The sequence below is a fragment of the Lithobates pipiens genome, unplaced genomic scaffold (assembly GCF_037356315.1).
Source record: "Lithobates pipiens isolate NorthernLeopardFrog02 unplaced genomic scaffold, aLitPip1_a1.2 Scaffold_18, whole genome shotgun sequence".
In the NCBI taxonomy this organism is placed as follows: Eukaryota; Metazoa; Chordata; class Amphibia; order Anura; family Ranidae; genus Lithobates; species Lithobates pipiens.
In genome coordinates this window covers 118,059,541-118,086,083 of record NW_027507758.1, presented here as the reverse complement: position 1 = coordinate 118,086,083, position 26,543 = coordinate 118,059,541, and the positions used below count along the sequence as shown (strand labels likewise).

The 26,543-nt window shown below is 42.2% G+C and overlaps 1 protein-coding gene across 1 annotated transcript in view; it reads right to left on the bottom strand.

Moving 5' to 3' along the window:
• Positions 1-26,543, bottom strand: part of CCDC85A (coiled-coil domain containing 85A) — a 453,688-nt gene that overhangs the window by 41,104 nt on the left and 386,041 nt on the right. The window lies entirely within an intron of this gene.

Below are 26,543 nucleotides of genomic sequence, written 5' to 3'. Positions count from 1 at the left end.
AGCCTATGGTCCTCTCGTGGACCTAGCGATCTCAACCAGGCATATGCAAGTGTAGTGTTTTTTTGGGTGGGTTCACCTTTCAGGCATACTGATTCTAGGTCTGTCACTGCTCTCGTTAAGTGTGGTCTACGCGTGGCATCATTGCAGTAGCTTCTAAGTTGGAAGTATGTCCAGAGTGGTAATTGTGGCAATTCACTGTCAGTTTTGAGGTCTGAGAAGTCTTTCATCAATTTGCCGGTGAAACAGTCCAGCGCTAAGAGCGGTCTTTTCGGTCTCTGTAGTCTGAGTAGCGGGTTCTTCAAACCCGGTGTAAAATCAGGGTTATCTCGGATAGGGGTTAGGGGGCTCAGAGGGGTGGAAAACTCGGGTTGTTTAGCTAGTACATGAAAAATATTGAGAGTAGTGCCTATAGTGGGGTGTGATAGCATAGATCTGGAGTATCTAAGCCGCGGGATCCAGGGAGAGAACTGGAGAGTGATTGTGCTGGCTTCCTCTTCCAAAAAAACCCAATCTTTGACCTGGGAGTTGCAATGCCAATCTATAATGCGCGCAATATGCGCGGCAGAATAATAAAGTTTGTAGTCAGGCAAACCCAGGCCACCCCTGTCTTTAGGTTTGGTCAGAAGAGACTTTTTCAGTCTGGGGGGTTTGCGCGACCAGATAAAGCTCGTTTGAAGGGAGTGTAAGGATTTAAAAAAGCTCATGGGTATCTTGATGGGTAAAGTGCGGACCAAGTAAAGTACCTTTGGCAGTATAGCCATCTTACAAATGGCCGCCCTGCCAAACCATGAGAAGTAGCCCGATCCCCACCTCTGGAGGTCCTGTGCGACGCTTTTAAGTAGGGGGGGAAAGTTCTGCGCGTACGTCAGCGAAAGTCTGGGGGTCAACCAAATTCCCAGGTATTTAATAGCTGAGGCTGTCCATTTAAAGGGGGTACCGGCTCTGGCCACCAACAGTTGGGCCTCGGGAAGAGACACATTCATGGCCATCGATTTAGAGTAGTTTATTTTGAAGTTGGAGACATATCCAAATCGTGTAAATTCGTGTAAAAGAGAGGGAATAGAGGTGTGGGGTTCTGTCAAAAAGAACAATAAGTCATCGGCGTAAGCCGCGATTTTGAAAACTCTCTCTTTGAGTTGGAATCCCCTGATCGATGGGTTCATGATGGTGTTTCTTATGAATGGCTCTAATGCTATAATGAAAAGCAGGGGCGACAATGGACACCCCTGCCTTGTGCCATTCTTGATAAGCACTGTGTCTGAGAGTGAACCATTCACTTTAAGCCTAGCCGAAGGGTTCCAGTACAGTGCCGAGATCCAAGCCATCATGCCAGGGCCCAAGCCAGCACGCCTACATGCCTCGAACATATAGGCCCAAGCTACTCGATCGAAGGCCTTCTCCGCGTCGGTTGACAGGAGAAAGCCCTCGATCTTTCGCTGGTGTGCCAGATGAATCAAGTTTAGGGATTTCGTCACATTGTCTTTTGCCTCCCTACCCGGGAAGAAACCGGCCTGCGCGGGTCCAATCAGTTCGTGGAGTAGGGGTTTCAGTCTGTTAGCTAGGATTTTTGCTACCAGTTTAACGTCTGTATTTAGAAGTGATATGGGCCTGTAACTGGAACAATTAAGCGGATCTTTCCCCTCTTTGGGAAGAACAGTAATAAAGGCGGACAAGAAATCATTTGAGTTCGGGCTCTGGGTTGTCAAAGAGTTCATTGCGTTTCTAAAAGGGTTGAGTAAAATCTCCGTAAATGTTTTATAATAAATAGCGCTGAACCCGTCCGGCCCGGGACTCTTGCCCGTCTTTAACTCTCTAATGGCTTAATTTCGGAGTCGTCAAATGGTCTATCTAGCTGGATACTATCTTCTTCGTCAAGTCTGGGGAGATTTGCTGCGTCTAAGTAATTCCGGATCGCCTGAGCCCGATCTTCTCCCAAATCTGGCGGTTTATGCAGGCTTGGGAGATTATATAGATTCGTATAGTATTTTTGAAAATGTTGAGCAATCTTCTCAGTTTCGATATCTGTCCTTCCGTCCCCACCAGTGATACCCCTGATGTGGTTGTGGGTCATTCGTGTATTTAAGGCCCTCGCTAGAACTTTACCTGTTTTGTCCCCATGTTCGTAATAAACTTTCTTCCTAAAGAATAAGAATCTCCTGGTGGTGCTGTCTAAAAGCTGTTTAAGAGTTTTCCTTGTCTCCATTAATGCCTCTGCTGATTCTACTGTAAGGGAGCGTTTATGTAGCGATTCTAGGGATCTTATTTTAGCTGTCAGGTCATTAATCATTTTGTCTCTCTCCCGTTTTTTACGAGATCCCATGCGTATCAGTTCGCCCCTAATATGACATTTGTGGGTCTCCCAGATCACTAAGGGGTTCATCCCAGGTGTGTCATTTAGCTTGAAGAATTCAGTCAAGGAGGAAACCAGGTCTGGCAGTAGTGCGGGGTCCGTTAATAATGATGAGTTCAATCTCCATGTATTGTGTCTGGCTGGGGTGTTTGTCAAGTCTAGTGACACAGATATTGGAGCGTGATCAGAGATAGATTGTATCCCAATGTGAGCAGCGCTCAGCAGCGACAAGTCTCTCTGCGTAATGAAGATGTAGTCTATTCGTGAGTGGCGGTTGTGTGGAATGGAAAAGAAGGAATAGTCCCTTCCTTCCGGATTCAGGTGACGCCACAAATCTACCAGATTCAAGGAGTGCAGTAGCTTCTTAATGCTCTTAAGGGCCCTATAAGGGATGGCGGTTTTCCCATTGGAGGTATCCTCAGTCGGTATGAGGGGGACGTTGAAATCCCCTCCCAGAATCAGTCTACCTGAACCGAAACACTTCAGCTCAGCAATCAGTTTTCGGCAGAAAGTGAGTTGAGCTGAATTGGGAAAATACACGTTTGCCAGAGTCAGGGGAGTTCCTCTGCAGGTCCCCTTGAGGAGGAGGAATCTCCCATCCGGATCGACCAGCGTGTCCGTGACCTCAAAGTCAGCATCTTTACTCACCAGTATCGAGACCCCTTTTGATTTGGTCCCGGGACTGGTGGCATGATATGCGTTAGTAAAGTAGGAGTCAGTCAGCCTTGGTGTGTGTCCTGTCTTAAAATGAGTCTCCTGTAAAAATACAAAATTGGGCCTACCTTTTTTAAGTTCTCTTAGTAAAGTGATTCTTTTTTCGGGGATGTTAAGCCCCTTGACATTGTGGGAGATTACCGTTGGGCTACGTCCCAAATCAGAATATGCCATGGTTTAGACTCAGGGAGGCGTGGGATCCGACACCTGCAGAGACAATCTCAACAAGATAATTGGAAACAGAAAATTGGAATTTAAGTATTAGTCAGTAGCATACAGTATATTCGCACTAACGTGCGTATCGCGACAAGGCAAAGTAGAGAGAAAGATAGCAGAGAGGAAAGTAAGAAAAGTAAGATGAGAAATGAAATGAAAACGGAATTGTAGGTTACACCCCCTTAAGACTAAATAACTGTCCCAAGGGGGTCAAGATTAGTGCGTGAGACAGGCCCCAAAGTAACCCGCCTGGAGCACTACTGTGGGGTCCGGGAAGGCCCTCCCCGGAGACAACAACCCTCACAGTGCGGGTCACCTCAGGTCAATTAACCCAGTGTCCGCACTGCGAGGGAAAGTGTTTAACAGTACCGTACCGTCGTTCAAACACAGCGGTAACTCGACTGTATATGTTATGAGCCGTCGTTAGCGACGCCATAAGGCATATGGTGAGTGCTAAATGGTCTGCTACAGCAGCAAACATATAATGCAATCTGGTCATTAATTAATAAAAATAAAAACAAGAATAAGCAAGCCTGGCGAACAATAATAAACGATAAATTAAGGCACTTTCAACCCTCCAATACACCATGCCCGCCACCCGCCATAACACGTACTGAGGGGACTGTTTGTACCCTAGGCTACTATCCTAGCCAATATTTCGCGGTCCGCTGGACACCATTATGCCTCTGGGGCTATAGTGTTCGGAAAGTCAGCCGACTTCCTACAGTATATCAATCCTATAGTTGCATTTGCTTAGTACTGGTGCTGTATCTCCTAGGAAACACCTATGAACCAGGGTCGTGTCGTACAGATCATGAGCCAATGGGGAGACACTTCTCCAGTATGTGAGCAGTCATATAAAGATGTTCTAGGCTTGGTGATGACGGAGCTAGGAAGTCACATAGGGTAAATGGTGGTCAGGTGGGAGAAAAGTAACGTTAGTGTTCCCATGAAGCCGGCAGGCATAAGCGAATCACGGGTCCTAGGCTTCCATCAGGTTCCTAGAGGAGTGTGGGCGACTTCGAGGAGTCCCCCTTGGTGAGAATTCCCCTCGTCCCTGCCTCTGCCGCTTGGTGAGGTGTTTCTCCGGTGAGGTGAGTGGGGAGAAAGGTGGGCTCCTGTCTTTAGGCGGCAGGGAGAACTCCTGGTACCAGTCAGGCAAAGCAATCAGTTCAAGCTGGAGGGCAGCACAAAATTCCGGGAGGTCTGTAGGCGTTCGTAGGATGTGTTGCTTACCTCCATGTGTGACCAACAAGGCGAAGGGAAAGCGCCATGAGTATCACAGTTCTTTCTCCCTTAACCTATCCAACAGGGGACGCCGGGCTTTTTGGTTTTTTAGAGTAATTTGGGACAAGTCTTGAAAAAGTTTTATGGTCTCCCCATTGAACACGATCTGGTCGTTCCTGCGGGCCCTGGCCATTACATCCTCTTTAAGTGTGAAGCTCTGTAGGCAACAGATGATGTCGCGAGGGGGTAGTGTATCAGGGCCTCTCGCTCTGAGTGCCCTGTGCGCTGTAACAAAGTCAATGGCAGAGTCTTACGGTCGTTCAAGTAGGGTATTAAACACCCTCTGCAAGACTGAGGTGATTTGGTCGGGCGCTACGGACTCCGGTATGCCGCGCACCCTGATATTATTACGCCTCCCCCTGTTGTCCAAGTCCTCTAAGTGTCTGTTCATTTCGATGAAATGGAGGGAGTTTGCTGTGACAGCCTCATCCAGTCTGTGTATTGACCTGTCTCTCATCTTTCCTGCCGTCTCCGCAGCCGCCATTTTCTCCTGCATGACCAGGAAGCTGGTCTTTAAATCTGTGATCGCTGCAGAGAATGAGGCCTTGATGTCGGCTGCAAAGCCAGACATATCCTCGTAGGTAAGTGGGTGCGTAGAGCGAGAACTGTGCCTACCGTTGTCCTCGGCCGCTGATTGCGAGTCCTCACTGTAATCCTCGTCCGCATGGACCGGCGCCATCTTGCCTTCCTCCGAGGCCTGCAGTGCTGAGGCCTGGGTCTTGAAGATGTCGGAGATATCTCGGCCGGGATTGACTGCCACTGAGTGGCGGGGACGGGTCTGGTGCTGGTGCTTGTTCTGTTTGCTCATTGTTGCGCCGTTTGCTGCTGTAATCAGACGGGCTGGGGCCGCTTTCCGACGGAGCTCTCCTTCTAGGCTGCCATCTCCATTGCGCGCCAAGCCACGCCCCCAAAAAAAAAAAAAAAAGCATCATTCTGCCCTAAAAAGTTCACATACTTTTTCAAACTTCATGCAAAAATCTCTCAGATGTAAACAAGCCAATAAAGAATAACAAGATTCTGCATCTTGAGTGTTGTCACGGTTCATGACAAAATGCTCAGGTGCAAATGGCGGCAGTGAGGACACAGTAATTCTTCGTCATTCTGTTGGAACTAGAAACATTTGTTTTGGCTTTGCATACACTTTAGATATGCATCAAGATTTTTGATAGATTTTGACATTTTTGTAAAGCACAAGCAATTTTGAAAATGCACCCACCTAAATTTTTGCCACCTGGTGGATGGATCTAGAAGTCTTTCTCCTATTTGTATATGTTCCTATTAAGAAAGATACCTATATAATTTACTGAATAACACATAGTCTCATTTATTCTGAGATTAGATTGAAGACAAATTACCTGTCAGTCTAAAGCAGCCGAGTCATAAAACACCTTGGCAATCAGTGATGGAGGGTGAAAACAGTTGTTGAATGCTTCCATATTGTGACTTTCAGCTAACACCTGTTTCAAGATCATTGAGCAGTTTAATGAACAGGACTCATAAAGAGCTGCAGAGGAATAGCATGTCTTGGAGATGTTCTCGGCACGGGGGGTTAGAGGTTTATAGGCACTATCCACTCAAGTGTTACCGTCATGATCGATGAATAACATTAATTTACTTCAATGATTTTCTTTTAATGGTTTGCAACTGTGCTTTCTATAAAGAGCAGGTAAATCAAACCACTGGATTTCGTGAAAATCTAGATGAAATACATTTGTTTTAGTTAATGATGATTGATGTTGTTGCATCTTTACATCATCTCATCTTCACAAGTTAATCTAAATATATATATTTTTTAAGATTTAAATGAAATGATGTTCATTGCCAGATCCACAGAAAGAGCCACACAATTTCGTAAGCAACATACAATACATTTAACAGATATATAATTTAAAACTGAAAAAATATATTTTTTTATATAGGGTGTGGAAGAGTTGGTATCTTTTTCAGGTCAATAAAGCTCAATAACGAATCATATCCTTCCTATTGACTTAGTGCCTCACTCCAATCCTCTGCTTATATGTCAGCTGTCACCCATAGAGCAAGAATGAAGGTTAGGAATTGAAAGAATTACACAGAGAAATTCACAGCATTCAGTACAGAACATCAGATGGTCGTTAAACTGTATCCAAAGGAAAAACGTTTTTGTTTGGAAACGTAATGAGAAGTTAGAGTTTTAAATGCTGTCTCTGAAAAATATCTTCCAATGGCGTCACTTGTTCTGGTGACAATGGTCTAATCTGGCATTCCCTTAATCTTGGAGAGATTTCCTCTCACGTCCTGTTGTGTCAATGTGACAGGAAGTAAGGAAAACTCTCCAATGAGGCACAAATGGCAAAAAATCAAAATTCCCTAAATAAAGGTTTGCCCTTAGATATGCAGTACATATTCCGTCGATCAGAAGTGCCAATTTTTCCAGTTAGCAACAAACAGGGGTTGATTTTCTAAAACTGGAGAGTGCAAAATCTGGAGCAGCTCTGCATAGAAACCAATCCGCTTCCATTTTTTATTTTCATCAAAGCTTAATTGAACAAGCTGAAGCTAGAATCTGGTTGGCTACCATTCACCGCTGCACCGGTTGCACTCTTCAGTTTTAGTAAATCAACCCTATATGATATACAATAAAATTTCAGATGGTATTTTAAAGTGTATATTTCAAATGAAAGTTAACATTTGCAAAGGTGGCAAAAAGGCAATGGTATATTATTATTATTATATTTTTGTAGGAATTTTTCTTAAATTGCTGCAAGAATTTCTGTTAGCTTTGTTGGGATGTACAGTTTTGCTGTTGGTTCTTTTTCTTCATGTATATTATGTTATCAGATTCACTGTTGCAAGTGATTTAGCAAAACCTGCTTTCTTTGAGCTGTACATGTAAACAGGCTTTGCATAATACATTTGATCTTGTGTTACTCTAGCCTGTGCCATCTGAATGACAGTAACAATTCTCTAGTTATAAATAATTTAAGGTTGAATTTAGTGAGAAATAAATACAAATTTGTAAAATGTAATTTCAGTCTGTATAATGAAAAACAAATTATTTCAGTTTATCATACATTTTCACTTTCAATACGTTTTTAATAAATGTTCTAAATTTATTAAGCCAACGTGTATTTCCACTTTTACAGCCAAACTGGGAGCACACCTATATAATAGCATAACTTAAAGCTGAATTCCAGGAATTCAGGCACTTTGTAAGGCATGTTATAGGTTGCGCCCAGGGAGTTGCTTGACAACTCCTGGGCTTATCTCTATTTTTTACATTTGACAGGTTTATTGTTCTGCTGATCTGAGAAGAGAGAAACAAACAAAGTAACAACTACGCCTGTCCCTTCCATCTGCTGCCCATTCACAGAAGCCTTTTTATTTTGTGAATATGGTCACATAATACCAACACATTTGTAATTGGACAGGAGGAGGGGAGGGGCAGGCATAACAGCTTCAATGACTCTCCTGTTCAAAATGCATAGATCAGAATGATCGGCGTTGCTCTCTCAGAACTACTGCGATAGATAATAGAGCTAAGCCCAGGAAATGTCATACACCTTGCCAGACTTAACTCATAGGATATCTTTATTTTTTTTACAAGGAACTGAATTCCTGGAATTCAGCTTTGAAAAAATAAATACATAATCAATGCTTCTTACCTTTTTACTTACTTTACATTTAATGAAAAATCCTACTCCCCTTGTAAATAATATTAAGGGAGGGGCTGAGCAGTTTATCATAATTAACACTAGCTGTACTATGCTGGCAGATCTTCAGTATTAGTTGTACATCAGATGCACACATTGTCTTTCCAAACAAAAGGTTAAAAGCATATCCATGGTCAAAATGTAAAATCATGTGCATGAATACTCTGATGGACTTGGAATCCCTCTGGGGTAAATGGTTGAGAGACATTCTGGATTTGGATGGAGATGAATGGTCAGATATCTGGGATCTCCCCTTTAAACATCTTGTTTCACTCAGAGACAGGCTCAGCTGCTCAGTCAATGCATAGGGCCTACTTTACCCCATATCGAGTCCACAAGATGATCCTGTCCTCCTCTCCTAATTGCTGGCGTTGTAACCACCCGATAACTTAACCAAAATGTTTTGGTCATGTCCTGCCATTGGCCAATACTGGGGCTCAGTGGTCCATTTTAGCAACAGTGTATCAGGCATAATGTTCTCACCCTCACTACAAATATGCATTTTGGGATTGGTTGAAGAGTTAGCTCCAACTGTGGCTCAAAGCACTGGGATTTTTATTTTTATAACCCAGGAAGGCCATTACACTCACTTGGAAAAATCTTTACCTCCAACGATTACATTCTGGCAACAACTCATCAACACAGCCTTACCTTTGTATAAAGATACTTACAGCAATAGGGTTGCCCTAAAAAGATTGATAACGTCTGCTCTAAATGGCTTCAGGATGACTACTGCACATATGTAGGTGACTGATTAGTGTATAATTTAATTCAGTCTAATTTTATTGTACATTATTATACAAACATAATTAGTGTATTGTTATACAAACATTTAGTGTATAATTTAACTTGGTTTGTGTCATTTTGATGGTGTGGGGGGTTGTGCGTGAGATGCCCTCATCCCAGGGACATTATGTTATCTGGATTGCTTATTACAAGGCTTTATGGGTCGTACACATTTGGCTAAGGTAACATTTGTAGTTGGGGTTTTATTTGTTATGGGTAAGTTATGAAACCTGCACTATATTGGTAACTGTTTATCTCTGCTAACTGTGCCCCTGCTTGGGCTTTTTTTTGTACTTTTCTTGAAATTCAATAAAAAAAAAAAAAAAAAATTATGTAAAAAAAAATCATATATTCATTCCCATGTTGTATTTCAATTACATTTAGCCTATGACTATTAATCTGAATGATCTTGACGTTTGTAAACTTACTTTGTTAAGATCCCCACACACTTAAGTCCCTGAATTTCGTAACACATATTCACTATGCCCTGTGGGTAGCCACTGCTGTGTCACACATTTCACACAGGGAAAACAGGTGTGTAGACACTACAATCTTCCCACATAACAGCTGCACCCGGTGTTCAGCCCTCGAGGCTGCCAACACCTCCAACATATCAGAAAAGGAAGAGAATGGTCGGCACTCAGGATGAAATCCAAAAAAATGGTTTTCCTTTATTGAGAAGACATGTACAATGCTGTTAAAACATCCTACGTGTTTCGGACATTAGTTCTTAGTCATGACTAAGGACTAACATCCGAAACATGTCGGCTGTTTTACAGCATTGTACATGTCTGTTCAATAAAGGAATGCCATTTTTTGGATGTCACCCTGAGTGCCAACCATCCCTCTCCTTATTCTGACACATTTCACAGAGCCTGCATTCTGAACTACAGAGGTGCTAAGAGGAGGAGTTTCAGGACTGGATGTTAGTACAGGAATCATTGATTGTAGACAACAAGGTACCATGGGATATGTAGTTCTTAGAAATTGAAAGTAAACCACAGAGGAGAATCTGCAAAGCAAATAGAATTCAGGAAGTGGTGGAAGGAGACGACCAGCAGACAGGCAGAACTCGCAACATGAAATACGATTTTGCAAGTAAGCTTATATTGGACTGTAATATTACCTACTGTTTTTATTGTAATTACAATGCTGGTGTTATAAAATGACAGTGTATGCTGTGACCAAAGATTTTCCTTTAAAGATTTCAGAGCTTGGGTAGGAAATGTAAATGCACTTTAAAAAAAAAAAAAATCTATCCACTTAATAAACATTGCAAGCTATTCTGAACATAATAAGCTATTCCACTTCATAGAAACAACTTGAAAGGTAATACATATTTTTACAATTATTTTTAGGTATACTGTGTAAATGGGCAAACCCTGAAAAGGTGGAAATACACTTTAAGAAAGAGCTCTTTTGCCAAAGGTATTTCCCTTTTACAGACATTTCTGAGAGCTCTGCCACTGGGTTCCTTATGCACAGTACAGAATAAAATCATTAACTACATTAGGTCTGACAGGAAGGCACAGGGAGTTATATGCTTCTTGTGAGATGAGGGGTTCACCGTCTTATTTTCACCGTCTTATTGCCAGAGGATTATTATGTTCTAATGCATCAGCAGGCTATAGAAATGCTGGTGGGACTGGACTCAGTGGGTTTTGATTGCTCAGTCTGGACTGCTACTGTGCTTTGTGAAATTAATATAGGTCTCAGAGAGAGACTTTAATCGATGGGTATGGTTTTCTGAAAGAATATAACACTGTTACATCCAGGCAAACATGTATCAGTGCTGTACAACATTTAGAAGGACCATTTAACACTTAATTCTAATTAAATCTGACTGAGTGTATTTCCTATGAACATCTAATGAAGATCATGCCATGTCTGGGTAATGATATCTCTCTTGCTAGAATGAGAGAACGAAAGGGTTAAATGAGAGAGTTATGTATGTATTTTCAATATTTTCTCTCATTAAAAGGCATGTTTATGGGCAAAATCAGACAGAGGATACGACCTGGCTACCTATGGCTTAACTATTTTTCAATTTTTCCTTCTTAGTGCACCTTACTGCTATAGACTACCTCTCTAAGTACACCAAGCCTCAGAACGTGTAGGCCATGTACTTTCCACTCTACCCATTGTAATGAATTATTAATTAAATGTAACTCTAATTAAGGAACAATGGATGAATCTTTGTGCTTTCTGTACAACTGCAGTGAAAATTAACACTCCAGTTGCCTAGAGTTGTCAGTGATTGTATAATTTCATATGATATTTATGATATGCAAACTGCTACAAATCTATTGTGTTGGAGACTTATGAGACATTTTGTCTAGAACAACGTTGGCTGCTTTAGACTGCTGTAGAGAAGAAGTTGCCTATGATCAAAGAGATATTTTGACTTACAGGGGGCTATTTACTAAAACTGGAGAGTGCAAAATCTGGTGCAGCTCTGCATAGCAACCACTCAGCTTCCAGGTTTATTGCCAAAGCTTAATTGAACAACATGAAATCGGAAGCTGAGTGGCTACCATGCCCAGCTGCACCAGATTCTGAGTACACCAGCTTTAGTAAATCTCCCCCACAGTGATAGCTGCTCTAGCTGCAGGGAGAGAGACAGGAGAATGTAGTTCTGTACTCCATCAAGTGGTGCAAATGGAGTAAACTGGAGACAATGAATAAGAAGGGCAGCAGTATGCAGCTTGGTTCACCTTTGTAGAAATTAGTCTCCCAATGTTAAAATTACAAGTGTTGCATTAGGGCCCATTCATATTCATATGCATGTGCATTTCTATGGGCCCCAAAACATATGCTCATGGACCAAAAAATGCACCTTTCCTCCTTACTCTACCAGAATATTTCTCGGCTGTCATATGACAGTGCTGTAGACTGGTGTTAACTGGCCATAATCCTTTAAGAATCCATCATAGCCATAGCAAATTCAGCAGTGCTGCTGCATCCAGAAGTAGCATTTAGCCAGCTCTAAACTCATCAGCCTATCCTTCCTCATTTGTCCTTTTGAATGAGAACCTAAAGCGGTTGTAAAGGCAGAAGGTTTTTATCTCTATTAGTTAAATAATAGGTCTCATCTGACCAGAACACCTTCTTCTACATGTTTTCTGTGTCCCTTAATGGGCTTATTGCAAACTGCAAATGGGACTTCTTATGGCTTTCTTTCAACAATGGCTTTCTTCTTGCCACTCTTCCATAAAGGTCAGATTTGTGGAGTGCACGACTAATAATTGTCCTGTGGACAGATTCTCCAACTTGAGCTGTGGATCTCTGCAGCTCCTCCACAGTTACCATGGGCCTGCTTCTCTGATTAATGCTCTCCTCCCCCAGCCTGTCAGTTTAGGTGGACAGCCATGTCTTGGTAGGTTTGCAGTTGTGCCATACTCTTTCCATTTTCAGATGATGGATTGAACAGTGCTCCATGAGATGTTCAAAGCTTGGGATATTTTTTATAACCTAACCCTGCTTTAAACTTCTCCACAACCTTATCCCTGACCTGTTTGGCGTTTCCTTGGCCTTCATGATGCTGTTTGTTCACTAAGATTCTCTAACAAACCTCTGAGAGCTTCACAGAACAGCTGTATTTATACTGAACTTGAATTACACACAGGTGGACTCTATTTACTAATTAGGTGACTTCTGAATGCATTTGGGTCCACTAGATTTTAGTTAGGGGTATTAGAGTAAAGGGGGCTGAATACAAATAGACCTTTCAGATTTTTTTTTGTAAAAAATGTTGAAAACCATTTATCATTTTCCTTCCACTTCACAATTATGTGCCACTTTGTGTTGGTCTATTGCATAAAATCCCAATAAAACACATGTTTTTGGTTGTTGCATGACAAAATGTGGAAAATGTCAAGGGGTATGAATACTTTTTCAAGGCACTGTAATTAAGACCAATTCTGAGCTTGTGCACAGAGAGAAACCAGTGCTCAGAGTGGGGCATTTTGTTCTGGGAAGCTAGGATGCCAATGGCTGCCGATTTACTACTAACCAATTATTATTATTATTATTATTATTATTATTATACAGGTTTTATATAGTGTGAACAGTTTGCGCAGCTCTTTACAACATGAGGGCAGACATTACAGTTACATTACAACCAATGACTCCTAAATGGGGATGAAATGCTAAATTACATCATTACTGAAATATGGCAATATCCATATTTGGGCAATGACAATTCACAAAGAGGCAGACCCGATGATTAACTAGTCTCTAGAGTTCCCTGTCAGGCTCCACCCACTCAACTGCATGCCACCCACTGTCATGTGCTGCCAATCACAAGCAGGGTGATGGGGACTTAGTCTCTCAGTTCCCAATAGGGCCCCACTAACCACTAAGTTCCCCATCAGGCCCCACCGGCCCCACTACAAACCTCCTTAGCCATGAACCTGTCCATGTGATAGGCACAGTGATCAGAGAGAGAAGTCAGTAATATTGAGCTGCTGTGAGGACAGAGTGTCTGGAATAGACGCTCCAGCCTCAGCACCATCATCTTCCAAGACAGATTTATGTACTTGTATGAGAGAAGAAAGGGTCAGATGGCCACACTCCAAGCACTGTAGTCCACCTTTCTTAACCATTTAGGAACAGAGCAGCATAAAAACACAGTAATCACAGTGGGGAAGAGAAAAGTTAATGAATTTCACACTCCTCATAGGGTTTAGTCAGAACCCACTATACCGATCAAACCTTGTATATTGAGTCCAAGCCACATATGCAGCTATTAACAATTAGCTGATGATCAGTATCTCTAAAAACAGCGGTTAATGTCTAGGAATCCTGTCACTCACATCAAAACAAATCTATCATGGAAGACAAGTTGAAACATCAATCTCTAATATGCATCTCTAATATCTTTACAAACTAAATATAACAAATGACACATTAAAAACAACAAAACAACATAAACCATAGTATACTACAATACATGTCCGCAAAGACCAGTATCAGTACAGGAAGGATTCCATACACAGGGGTGAATGATGAAATGGGGACCTTCATTCATAAAAGTGTGTAAGGTCCCATTCAAAGTTCAGCCCATTGTGGCTCTGTCTTTGTAATTGAAAAATTCAATACATTTCTTTTTATAATAACATGAATGAATCTCCACCTCTCAACCCTTTCAATTCCCTGGATTCGTAGGGCTGCTATATAGGCCCTATGCCATTCATTAAAGTGCCTGGGTACACTGCTGGAATTATTTTTCTTTATATTATAAATGTGGTCATGAATGTGATCACACAGCCTCCTCCTTGTCCTTTCAACATACTGCACAGAGCAAATATTACTTGTGATAAGGTACACCAAATGTGTTGTGTTAAAATATATAAAAGTTTTCATATTCTCTTTTTATCATCGTAGACACAAAACTATCCCCTCCAATAACACAGAGACAACAAGGGCAACCTTCCAACATTTTAAATTGCCCTTAAAGTCAAGCCAGATATTACCCTTATTACTGATGAAGAACAATAGCTTTGAGACAAGGCTCTCCAAGGAACTCCCATCTCGGGATACCACTTTAATGCCACCAGTAGGGATGAGCTTCGTGTTCGAGTCGAACGTACGTTCGACTCGAACATTGGCTGTTCGTCCGTTCGGCGAAATCCGAACTCTTGGTCCGTTCGCGTCAAAATTCGTATGGCGCGCACGGCCCACAATGCACTGCGATGGCGCAGTGCATTGCTGGCTCATGATTGGCCAAGCATGCACTGTGACCCCGCATGCTTGGCCAATCGCAGCGCCAGCAGCGAGGAGAGCCATGATTGGCCACAGGCATCCTGCCTGTGGCCAATCATAGCTCAGGCTGTGTAGTGCACGCCCCACACTATATAAGGCCGCCTTTGAGGCGGCCTCGTGTAGTGTGTTGGCATCTGAAGCAGTGGGTGTTCTGTGTACCTTCAACACAGTTACACACCAATCGTTTTTGGCTGATTTCCTATCTTGCTCTTGTGTAGTGGTTGTTGTCTGTGCCCTGACCGCAGTATACACCACTACACTATATTCACCTCACCTATATAGCTAGCTAGTGATCTATCTTTAACCACTTAACAACCGCCCATTGCCGATTAACGGCTTCAGGGCGGTTGTTTAACTCTGAGAGGCCGTTAATTAACGGCCTCCCAGAATTCTGCTCTCGCGCGCCCCCTGGGGCGCGCACTCGAGAGCATCCGTGACCGCCGGGTCCACAGGACCCGGCGCATCACAGATCACGGTAAACGGCCGCTCGTCGCGGCCGTTTACCACGTGATGACGGAGTGATCACTTGTAAACAAACCGGCGTCATGTTATGATGTTCCTCCCTCCCCTCTCTGTACCGATCGGTACAGTGGAGGGGAAAGAGATCGGTGTCAGCAGCGATGTGGGCTGCATCTGCAGTGCCCACATCGCTGCTCACCGAATTTAACCCCTCAATTCCCTGCCAATACTCTGCAATACCAGTGCATACTCTGCAGTACCCTGCCATTACTCTGCAGTACCCCCCATTACTCTGCAGTACCCTGTGTAATGGACGCCGTGGCTGGGTCCTGGAAGGACGCTATATTTCCCCTCTGTTTGGGTTGTGCTCTCTTTAAGGGAATACAATTGATTAACCCACCTGTTAAGGCAGTGTCTTTAAAAAGCAAGACAGGAAGTTGTAGGGGTGTGGGGGAGTGTGAGCAGCTTGCTGCTGGCTGAAGAGTGGTTTGCCCTGTGGGAGACTGTAGTCCGTGTAAGGGACTGGGAAAGGCTGACAACCTTGAGAGTCAGGAAGACTAAGGAAGTCGGTGAGTCCAGGGGGCTGGAAAGAGTTGACAAATCTGTTGGGAGCAAGCAGAGGAACTGTTGACAATTGAGAGCCAGGTGGCTTGGTATGTTCATTTGTGTGCTGAATGAATTTAAACCCCTGCGTGGGATTACTGGATGAACTAATATTTTGTTTTCTTATAATAAACGTGGGCTACCAGGCCCTTAACCATAAAACGCCTGCCTGATGTAGACTAAAACGTGCATCTACCAATTGTGCTTAATCACCTGAACATTACACCTGCCATTACTCTGCAGTACCCCCCATTACTCTGCAGTAACCCCCATTACTCTGCAGTACCCTGCCATTACTCTGCAGTACCCTCCAATACTCTGCAGTACCCGCCATTACTCTGCAGTACCCCGCCATTACTCTGCAGTGCAGTACCCTGCCATTACTCTGCAGTACCCTGCCATTACTCTGCAGTACCCCCCAATACTCTGCAGTACCCGCCATTACTCTGCAGTACCCCGCCATTACTCTGCAGTGCAGTACCCTGCCATTACTCTGCAGTACCCTGCCATTACTCTGCAGTACCCCCCAATACTCTGCAGTACCCGCCATTACTCTGCAGTACCCCGCCATTACTCTGCAGTGCAGTACCCTGCCATTACTCTGCAGTACCCTGCCATTACTCTGCAGTACCCTGCCTTTACTCTGCAGTACCCCCCATTACTCTGCAGTAACCCCCATTACTCTGCAGTACCCTGCCATTACTCTGTAGTACTCCCCAATACTCTGCAGTACCCTGCTATTACTCTGTAGTACCCCGCCAATACCCCGCCAATACTCTGCAATACCCTGCCATAAATTGCCATACCCAGCCATACTCGGAGATACCCAGCTATTCTCGGTGATACCCTGAAATACCCAGCCATAGACGCCCCCCACCCCTCACCGCCCTCCGGTGCTTCTACCAACTTGCCAGTACAATCAAAGCCAGAATTTTTTTTTATTTTTTATTTCAGGCTTCCCAGCCTAGAGGTGAGATGTGGGGTCATATTGACCCCCAGATTTCACTGTAAAGAGGACCTGTCGCCCCATATTCCTATTACAAGGGATGTTTACATTCCTTGCAATAGGAATAAAAGTGATCAAAAATATATTTTTGGGGAAAAAAATGTCAAACTAAAATAAATAGAGTAAAATGAACAATAAAAAAAAAAAAAAATTTAAAGCGCCCATGTCCCCATGTGCTCGCATGCAGAAGCGAACGCATGCGTAAGCCCCGCCCACATATGAAAACGGTGTTCAAACCACACATGTGAGGTATCGCCGAGAACGTTAGAGCGAGAGCAATAATTCTAGTCCTAGACCTCCTCTGCAACTCAAAACATGTAACCAGTAAAAAAAAATTTATGAAGAAAAAATTACTAATCTGCTAAATTTTATAACAGAAACAAAGAAAAATTCATTTTTTCGCAGAATTTCCAGTCTTTTTTCTTTTATAGCACAAAAAATAAAAAACTGAGAGGTGATTAAATACCACCAAAAGAAAGCTCTATTTGTGTGAAAAAAAGGACAAACATTTCATATAGGTCCAGTGTTGCATGACTGAGTAATTGTCATTCAAAATGTGAGAGCACCAAAAGCTGAAAATTGGTCTGGTTATTAAGGGTGTTTAAGTGCAAAGTGGTCAAGTGGTTAATAATAGAGCTTGCAGTCAGTAGTGTTAGGAGATAGTGCGCGCTGTCTGCGTGCTCTGTACCCAGTACATACCGCTATAATATAGGGCAGGCCCCTACTTTCAAACATCCAACTTACAAACATCTCCTACTTGCAAACGCAGCAAGTGAGATGAAAAAAGACGGACGACAAAACAAATTATACAGGGGTGATAACCCTTCCCTATGTTTTCCAAAAAGCTTAAAAATAGTTTTTTTGACTGGAGCTACACTTTAAAAATGTACCAGTTGAAAATTACAAACAGATTCAACTTAACACAACAAACCTACACAGTCCCTGTCTTGTTTGCACCGCCTGTATACTGCTGTTCTGAGTATATAGGGCCTGGGGGCCACACGCATTTCCTTTTTTTAATATGAGTACAGGGTTCCCCTTAATATGCGTACAAGACCCAAATAGGCTGGTAATGGGCAGGGAGGGCTACCCATGCCATTTTTCTGAATGATTTTCAACCATATTGCAGGAACCAGATATAACATTAAAACCGCAAGCAGTTTTAAATGGTGTTATTTCCGTTTAATGTCATTTGGTGCAGGGACTGTTCTAAACACGGGAAACACGTGGCACTTCACAGGCATACTACAGACACCCCCCCAGGCACCATATTTAAAGGAATATTTCACTTTTTTTTTTTCACTTTAATCGTCATTAAAATCAGTGCTCCCGCCAAAATGGCCGTTGTTAAAACTTTTTTTTGCATTGACCCATGTCCCCTGAGGCAGGAGGCAGGTCCCCAAACCCTTTTTAGGACAGTATCTTGCATATTAGCCGTTTAAAATTAGCACTTTCCATTTCGAACGTTCGAGTCCCATAGACTTCAATGGGGTTCTAACGTTCGTAACGAACGTGGGGGCCGTTCGCAAGTTCTGGTGCGAACCGAACCGGGGGTGTTCGGCTCATCCCTAGCCACCAGAGAGTATATTGGCATACATATTATCATTATAGAGCATAGGAAGGTGACATTCGACTATGACCCTAGTATTCCTAAATTCAAGAATACATGCTGTAGAGAAAACTGTTGGTCCCCTACAAGCATTATTCCTGGTGCCTTTTGTCAATAACATACTCCTTGGGATTGCTCTGGCTATTGTAACTGCCCTTTGAAGTTTTGATTTTGAATAGCCCTGCTCAAGGAACTGATTGTACATCTGAGCTAACTCTTTTTCAAATGCATGGTCATCATCAACAGGTATAAGCCTGACTGTGCGTTTAGTATGTCCAAGGCTTTTTTTCTCAGAGAATAGGTGCAGGAACTTCCCCTTTCTGAGTCACCCCTTGTCTCCGCTCCTACCAACCTCCGAGCCATATTCCTTGGTTCCACCCCCTACCCACCTCCCACTACCGCACCTTTTAAAGAATACAGAACCACATATAATTTCGTGGTGCTCAGTAATTTGTATGGAATCTGGTAATGATAGCAAGAAAAGCAGTAAAATGGATCACCTGCAGCCAGTAACAATAGGGCCCCACGCCAGCAACAATAGATCACCCTAACAACAATGGATCGTACGCAGCAACAATAGACTCTCAATCAGCCAACAACAATAGATCCCTCCCTCAACACTAGTTCTCTCCCAGCAACATCTGACCCCCCCAGAAATACAAGACCCACCCTCAGCAACAATAGGTCCCCCACCAGCAACATTAGACCTCCTCAGCAACAATAGACCCCCCTACAAACATAGACCCCCTCCAACCAGAATAGATCCCCCAATCAATAGACCCAGCAGCACACCCCAGCTTTTCTTGCCATTACATACAGTCAGTGCTGAAGTTGCTAGAGGTGCCGGAACTGCATTCCCCCACGTTCCCACTGAAAAAAAGCCCTATGTATGTCTCAAATCTCCTCACAGGACATTGTTGCCAGACAAAGGTTTCCAAAATAAGCTAGTAGTTACTTATCCTTTCAAGGCCATCAGTACAACATTCAGAAAGCAGATCAATTTGAAACTCATCTGTCCAGTGAATTTTAGATTCAATTGATTGACATTTAAATAAGACAGAAATTCATCAAGTGGCCCCAGCTGTCTAGAGCATACAAAAATCAGGTCATCTATATCGCAGTAAAAAAATGTTATATGTGGACGAAAGGGGTGTTGTATAGATTTATGCACTTGTTTCCAACAGACAGCTTAATTTACCAGTTTGGAGGTGCCAAAGAATTTCCCTCAAGTATATTTCCGCATTAAAAAATTTCCAAAACACAACAGTTCTTCATATCTCAATTAGTATGATAGCTCTAAACTTGTTATTCATTTGATACATACAGTATCTCACAAAAGTGAGTACACCACTCATATTTATGTAAATATCTTGACTCATTAGTGTTACAAGATCTCAGGTGTGACTAGGGGGCAGGTGTGTTAAATTAGGTGTTATCGCTCTCACTCTCTCATACTGGTTACTGGAAGTTCAGCACGGCACCTCGTGGCAAAAAACTCCCTGAGAATCTGAAAAAAAAAATGTTTTCTACATAAAGATGGCCTAGGCCAGGGGTAGGCAACCTTGGCCCTCCAGCTGTGGTGAAACTACAAATCCCATCATTCCTCTGCCTCTAGGGGTCACACCTGTGAGTGTCAGGGTCTTGCAATGTCTCATGAGACTTTTCGTTTCACCACAGCTGGAGTGCTGAGGTTGCCTATCCCTGGCCTAGGCTATATAAAGATTGCCGAAACCCTGAAACTGAGCTGCAGCACCGTGGCCAAGACCATAAAGCGGTTTAACAGGACAGGTGTCCGGGCTGGGCTAAGCCCTTCCTTCTCAAAGCTGGCCACTCAGCTGTCCGCTAATTGCCAGTTCCTTTCTCTCCACAGTGACTCACCTGTTGATCAAAATCTGCTCGTCAGTCCTGCCTACTTAAGCCGCCCAGCCCAGATGATCATTGCCTTCGCTGTAGTCACATCTCTAGAGACGCTCTACTGTGTTCCTGTTAAAGACTTGCTTGGCTGACATTCCTTCTGGCTCCAGATCCTGCTTGCTATTGTACTACGCTTATCTCTGGCTCCTTGACGTTTCGGCTTGTCTGACTATCCATTCTGGTTGATGAGCTCTGGCTATGATTTGACTACGTTTACTCTGATTACCTTTTTATTATTATTAAACAAGTGTGATTTAACTGTACTTCTGTCTCAGTTTGATTCATGGTTTCTAACCACATGCTCCACTCAGAACAGGCCTCGCCATGGTTGACCAAAGAAGTTGAGTGCATGTGCTCATCGTCATATCCAGAGGTTGTCTTTGGGAAATAAACATATGAGTGCTGCCAGCATTGCTGCAGAGGTTGAGGGGGGGGGGGGGGGGGTGGGGGTCAGCCTGTCAGTGCTCAGACCATACGCCGCACACTACATCAAATTGGTGTGCATGGCTGTTATCCCAGAAGGAAGCCTTTTCTAAAGATGATGAACAAGAAAGCCCTCAAACAGTTTGTTGAAGACAAGCAGACTAAGGACATGGATTACTGAAACCATGTCCTGTGGTCTGATGAGACCAAGATAAACTTATTTGGTTTAGATGGTGTCAAGCGTGTGTGGCCACAATCAGGTGAGGAGTACAAAGACGAAAGTGTCTTCTCTACAGTCAAGCATGGTGATGGGAGTGCCATGGTCTGGGGCTGCATGAGTGCTGCCTGCACTGAGGAGCTACAGTTCATTGAGGGAACCATGAATGGCAACATGTGCTGTGACATACCGAAGCAGAGCATGATCCCCTCCCTTCGGAGACTGGGCCGCAGAATAATATTCCAACATGATAACGACCCCAAACACACCTCCAAGATGACCACTGCCTTGCTAAAGAAACTGAGGGTAAAGGTGATGGACTGGCCAAGCATGTCTCCAGACCTAAACCCTATTTCGCATCTGTGGGGCATCCTCAAATGGAAGGTGGAGGGGCGAAAGGTCTCAAAACACCACCAGCTCAATGATGTTGTCATGGAGGAGTGGAAGAGGACTCCAGTGGCAACCTGTGAAGCTCTGGTGAACTCCATGCCCAAGACAGTTAAGGCAGTGCCTTAAATTAATGGTGGCCAAACAAAATATTGACACTTTTGGGTCCAATTTGAACATTTTCACTTAGGTGTGTACTCACCTTTGTTGCCAGAGGTTTAGACATTAATGGCTGTGTGTTGAGTTATTTTGAGGGAACAGCAAATTTACACTGCTATATGAGCTGTGCACTCACTACTTTACATTGAAGCAAAGTGTAATTTCCTCAGTGGTGTTACATAAAAAGGTATAAAATGTTTTCAAAAATGTTAGGGGTGTACTCACTTTTGTGAGATACTATATACATTTCTACTCCACCTTTAACCTCTATTATCAAGAATTAATTGTAGTTTGCCAAGCACGCCATTTTACTTTTGTAACCTGGGTATATCTGTGTCTAAGGCCGCGTACACACACGGGGACTGTTCGCCCAACTTTGTCCGTCAAACAGTTTCGGCAAACAGTCCACTCAAAATTAGCATGGACGGACATGGCCACACACGACGAACGAACAGTTTGCTGAAACCGTGCGCGATGACGTGAACGGCACGTACGACGGGACGAAAAATACGACGTCCTACACACTGCATTATAACTTTCGGCGTGTAAATCCTTTCTGAACATGCGCGGAACTTAGTTTGACGAACAAGCCTACACACGAGGGGACTGTTCGCTGAAACAAAGTTTCAGCGGACAGTTTTTCGGAATTTCCGAAAAACCTTGTTCAGCGGACTGTTCGCTGAAACTGTCCGCTGAAAGCCCACACACGGGCGGACTGTCCGCCGAAACACTGTTCAGCGGACAAAGTTGGGCGAACAGTCCCCGCGTGTGTACGCGGCCTTAGGGACATCTGTTAGAATCATGTATATTACATATACTACTTAATCTTATCTATAGTACAAATACAGAAAATCATTTATAAATAATAAGAACCACATCTGGCATTTCCATAGCCATTTTTTTTTCTTTTACAAACTATTGCTATCCTATGCCAGAAAAAAAGATATGATCAATTTACAGTATGTTATTTAGCTAAGAATGCTGCCATGTTTGAAAGCACATACATCTTCCTCTTTATATACTTTTAGATTTTTTGGAGACACTATTGTCTTTTTTGACTAAAGCTTGAATAAAGGGTTATACTGTAAAACACAGAACATCCTTCTAATAAACAAATACAAAGAAAGCCAGTGAAAACTATTCAATAAGATAATAATAAGAGATCACTAGCAAGTGAGACTTTATCAGCGGTCACATACGTTCATTTATTTAATTACATTTCTAATTACTTCTGCACATGTGGTATCTTGGGGCTAATTAAGCACTTGTCAATGCCAATGTAATCTGTTTCTTGCTGAGAGTTCTGTAACCCTGTCCAAATGTCTAACACTGAATCGTACTCAGAACTAATTAACCAAAAGATACAGAAAGTTAGCTGGCTGAACCTTGATATATAAACTTTTATCAATAATTTATCAAGTAGTGGAGGTAAAAAGTGCAAAATTATGTTTAACAACTGCCACAAATGTGTGCACCACATGTTTTCCCCTCTTTAAAGATAGTATTGCCAAGTTTATTTACACCTCCTATGTATATAAAGAAGTGAGGAAAACATGTGTATGCGAAAATGTAAAAGCAAATGGAATGAGTACATCTAAGAAAGCGTTGATCTAATTAAAGATCCAGACCCTACATCTATTTTCTACATAATTTATGTGTTGTTAGTCCTCCAAAGCATACCTACTATTAAAGGAACCAACCCCCTCACCATCTTATTTAAAATAGCTTTCACTTAAAATAGATATGGACTGAAATGTGCTATTGTACAAAAAAATTCTACAAATGTTAAAGCATAACTCCCCTCTGGGTGATCTATGTACATTGCAAGGATTATAACAACCTTTGTTGCAGATTCCCACCTTTTGTTATTCTGAGGAAAGCCATGTGTGTTTGTCTGTATCTCTGAGCTAAGTGGGTCATATGGAAGTGGTTTCATAATTAACTGTCAGGTGTGCAGCTGCAGGGCACTAATGAGGAAATCTGCTGGGCCTGAATCCTTTTAGATGTGCTCCTATTGAAAGTATCTCTCCAAAAAATTTAATTTTTGTTGCAGGGGATGCCTGAAATCTGACTTGTATCTTAGGCCGACTTCTGGGAAAATTGGTGAGCCAATTACTCAAGCAGGAAATTATGTTACTGGGGAGTGGTCAGTACGCACTCTGTGTAGAGGACAACTCCAGGTAGCCATATTGCAATGCATTTTTAGAAAATTACAGTGGTTGCAGATTGAAAAGGAAAGGTAATTTTTAACAACATTGATTTACAATATGATTGGTGTCACAATTATATGTGCTATATTTTTTTTCCTTTATTTGCTATTTTTTTCTCCAAGAAACATGGAGTTACCCTTAATAGTGATAGTAATATTAATAGTGTCCACAAAATACCCAGAAAATCTTTCCTCCTTTAAAATAGCACTGCACTGTACTATTATACCTAGACACTTCTGTGCATTGAGCTTCATAGCTGTATGTGTGTAGTGCATCTAAGGCACTGTGCCAGTAAATGCGAGTCTTGTGAGATTTGGAGTGCAATTTGATGATGTCACTACTGAACTGCTTACTGTTTAACTTGCTGGAAAATAAAGTGTCAGTCAGAAGGATCTCCCTACTTATAATTAATTTATTCTGTGCTTTCTGTACCTCTCATCAGATCACTAGTCATTGGGGGAGCTCTGACATTAAGAAGCAAAGCCATGCCTTTACCGAGATGGCTGCACCCATACAGAGATACAATGTAGAACAAGGCATTGAAAGTCAGTAATGGGGGAAAAGATCAGCTGCATGTAGCCTATAAGAAATCCTGGGGACTAGTCCTTTGTCCTCTGCTTGACTTTTTTTTTGCTACAGCTTCAATAGTTCATTTCCTGAAGCTGTACCAAAAACACCATTGAGGTTTTCCATCGTACTGTATATTAGAAGATGGTTCCTAGCTTTGGCCTAAAGTACTACAGGGTGCCCTCACCATGCTTCACTTATAGGAAGCAATGAGGCCCTCTTCCTGAACAAAAGTGGGGCTGTCACATCGGAGCTTTGAATACATTATAACATGTAGCTCTGACCTACTAATAATATAGTGGTCATACTCTTTGGGTGAGCGTTTTTCCTGAATAGGATACTGGTGGTGAAAAACAAGGTATTTTGCTGGTGGACTTTACATGAGAGCCTTGGGGAAAAAGTTTGCCGGGACATATTGCTGATAATTTGCAAAGGCAAAAATACACTTTGCAAGAAAAGTTGCATTTTGCATGGGAATTGTCGCCAGAGTTAATAGAATGAGGTGAAGCTCTGCTGACTTCCTTCATCCGATCATGTTCAAGCAAACCTGTTGTTTTTTAGTCTTTGCTTTGCACATGATTGGATATTCTTCTCAAGGTGAAATTTCACCACATTTGCTAAGCTCTGGAGAAAATGCTGATGCATGGTGCAGCTTTCCTTGCAAAGTGAAAAACCCATTTGAATAATTTTTCTATACCATTTGTGTTTATGTATGCACACTGTGTTTTTTTTTAATATCTTCACATGAATTAGAATCCCATTTTTGCAACATTTGCATTAATTGTTGTGCACTGTTATTTTTTATGGTGTTACAATATTACCAATTACAATAGTTAAATTTAGTATAATTTATTTAGAGACTGGACAGCTGTGTTTTTGCTTATATGCAGCACTTTTAATTCTATATTTGCATAACTGATCCCCCTGGAAGCCCCAACTAGAAAGACATTTGAAGATATCTTAAGTCATCAATAGGCGCCCACTATAAAGTTCAGGAGTCAGTATACTGCTATATCCCAGATAGCAAGCAATTGTTCTGCAAGTTTGAAAATGATTTGCTAAGATATTGCTAGACTTGCCAGGCATTGCATGACTCCAGATCAACTTTCTTTGCAAACATTCTGCAAGTCTGCCGTAAGCTCTGGTTCAGTTATGTTGTACAATATTCATCATTTTACCACAGGTGTCACTGTGGCTGAATTTTTATGTTGTAGACTTGCAGAGCTCTTGCTGTAGACTCACCACTGCAACTTTGCTCTTGCTAGATATATGCCATGCACATTTGTTACAAATTGGAAAAGTGTCAACTAGAACGTGTGCTTCAAGTGTTCAACTTGCCAGTGAAAATGTGCAACATGGTAACAGACTTACAATTCAACTGCCACAAATTTATGGCAAGTTATCCTTATCCCTAGCTATCTGGGATAGTAGCGATCTACTTTAAATATAACAAGCTATTACATGAACAAAGTACATAATATAGACTGTCTGAGGTTTCATTTAAATAAGTTTATATGTTACGAAAGAACCGCGATTTGGTAATGTTCCCCATTAGGGTGATATCTACTTACTTTCTGATGTGATTGATTCTGCAGACCCATTTGAAGCTATGATAGTTTTACAGTGATGTAAAAACTATTTTAATTTTTCTTTGCTGAAAAAATGAAATTGATGGCCCCATATAAATCAAAACCTTACCACTGCACAGAAGGCTTAATATATTCTGTGCAATGAGCTATAAATATTATTGAAGCATATATCATCATAAAGTTTAATGTGAGTATAAAGCTGTCATGTCACTGTTATATTTATCTTCCCTCAGCTTTAAACCAATTTGGTAAAACGTATTGTAAAAGTAACGTTGGATTCAATTTACATACAAATATTAAGTATGTACAAAATATCTGTACTGGCAATGGTTAACCTATCAATCAGCTTTTTATACAGCCCGGCACTTGCCAGACAAGAGTCACAGCTTATTTAATCATTTCCTTTAAAAGCCTTGTTATTTACCATTATTCTATATCTAGTGTATAGTATCTGGTAACAGCTACTACGTACTGTGGGAGTTAAAACATATGTCTTTGTGAGAAATTTGTCATTCATTGACTCAGCCATGTGTTAATATGCAAGACTGTTCCAACGATAAATAATGCCAGACTTTTCATGAAGTAGAGTTAT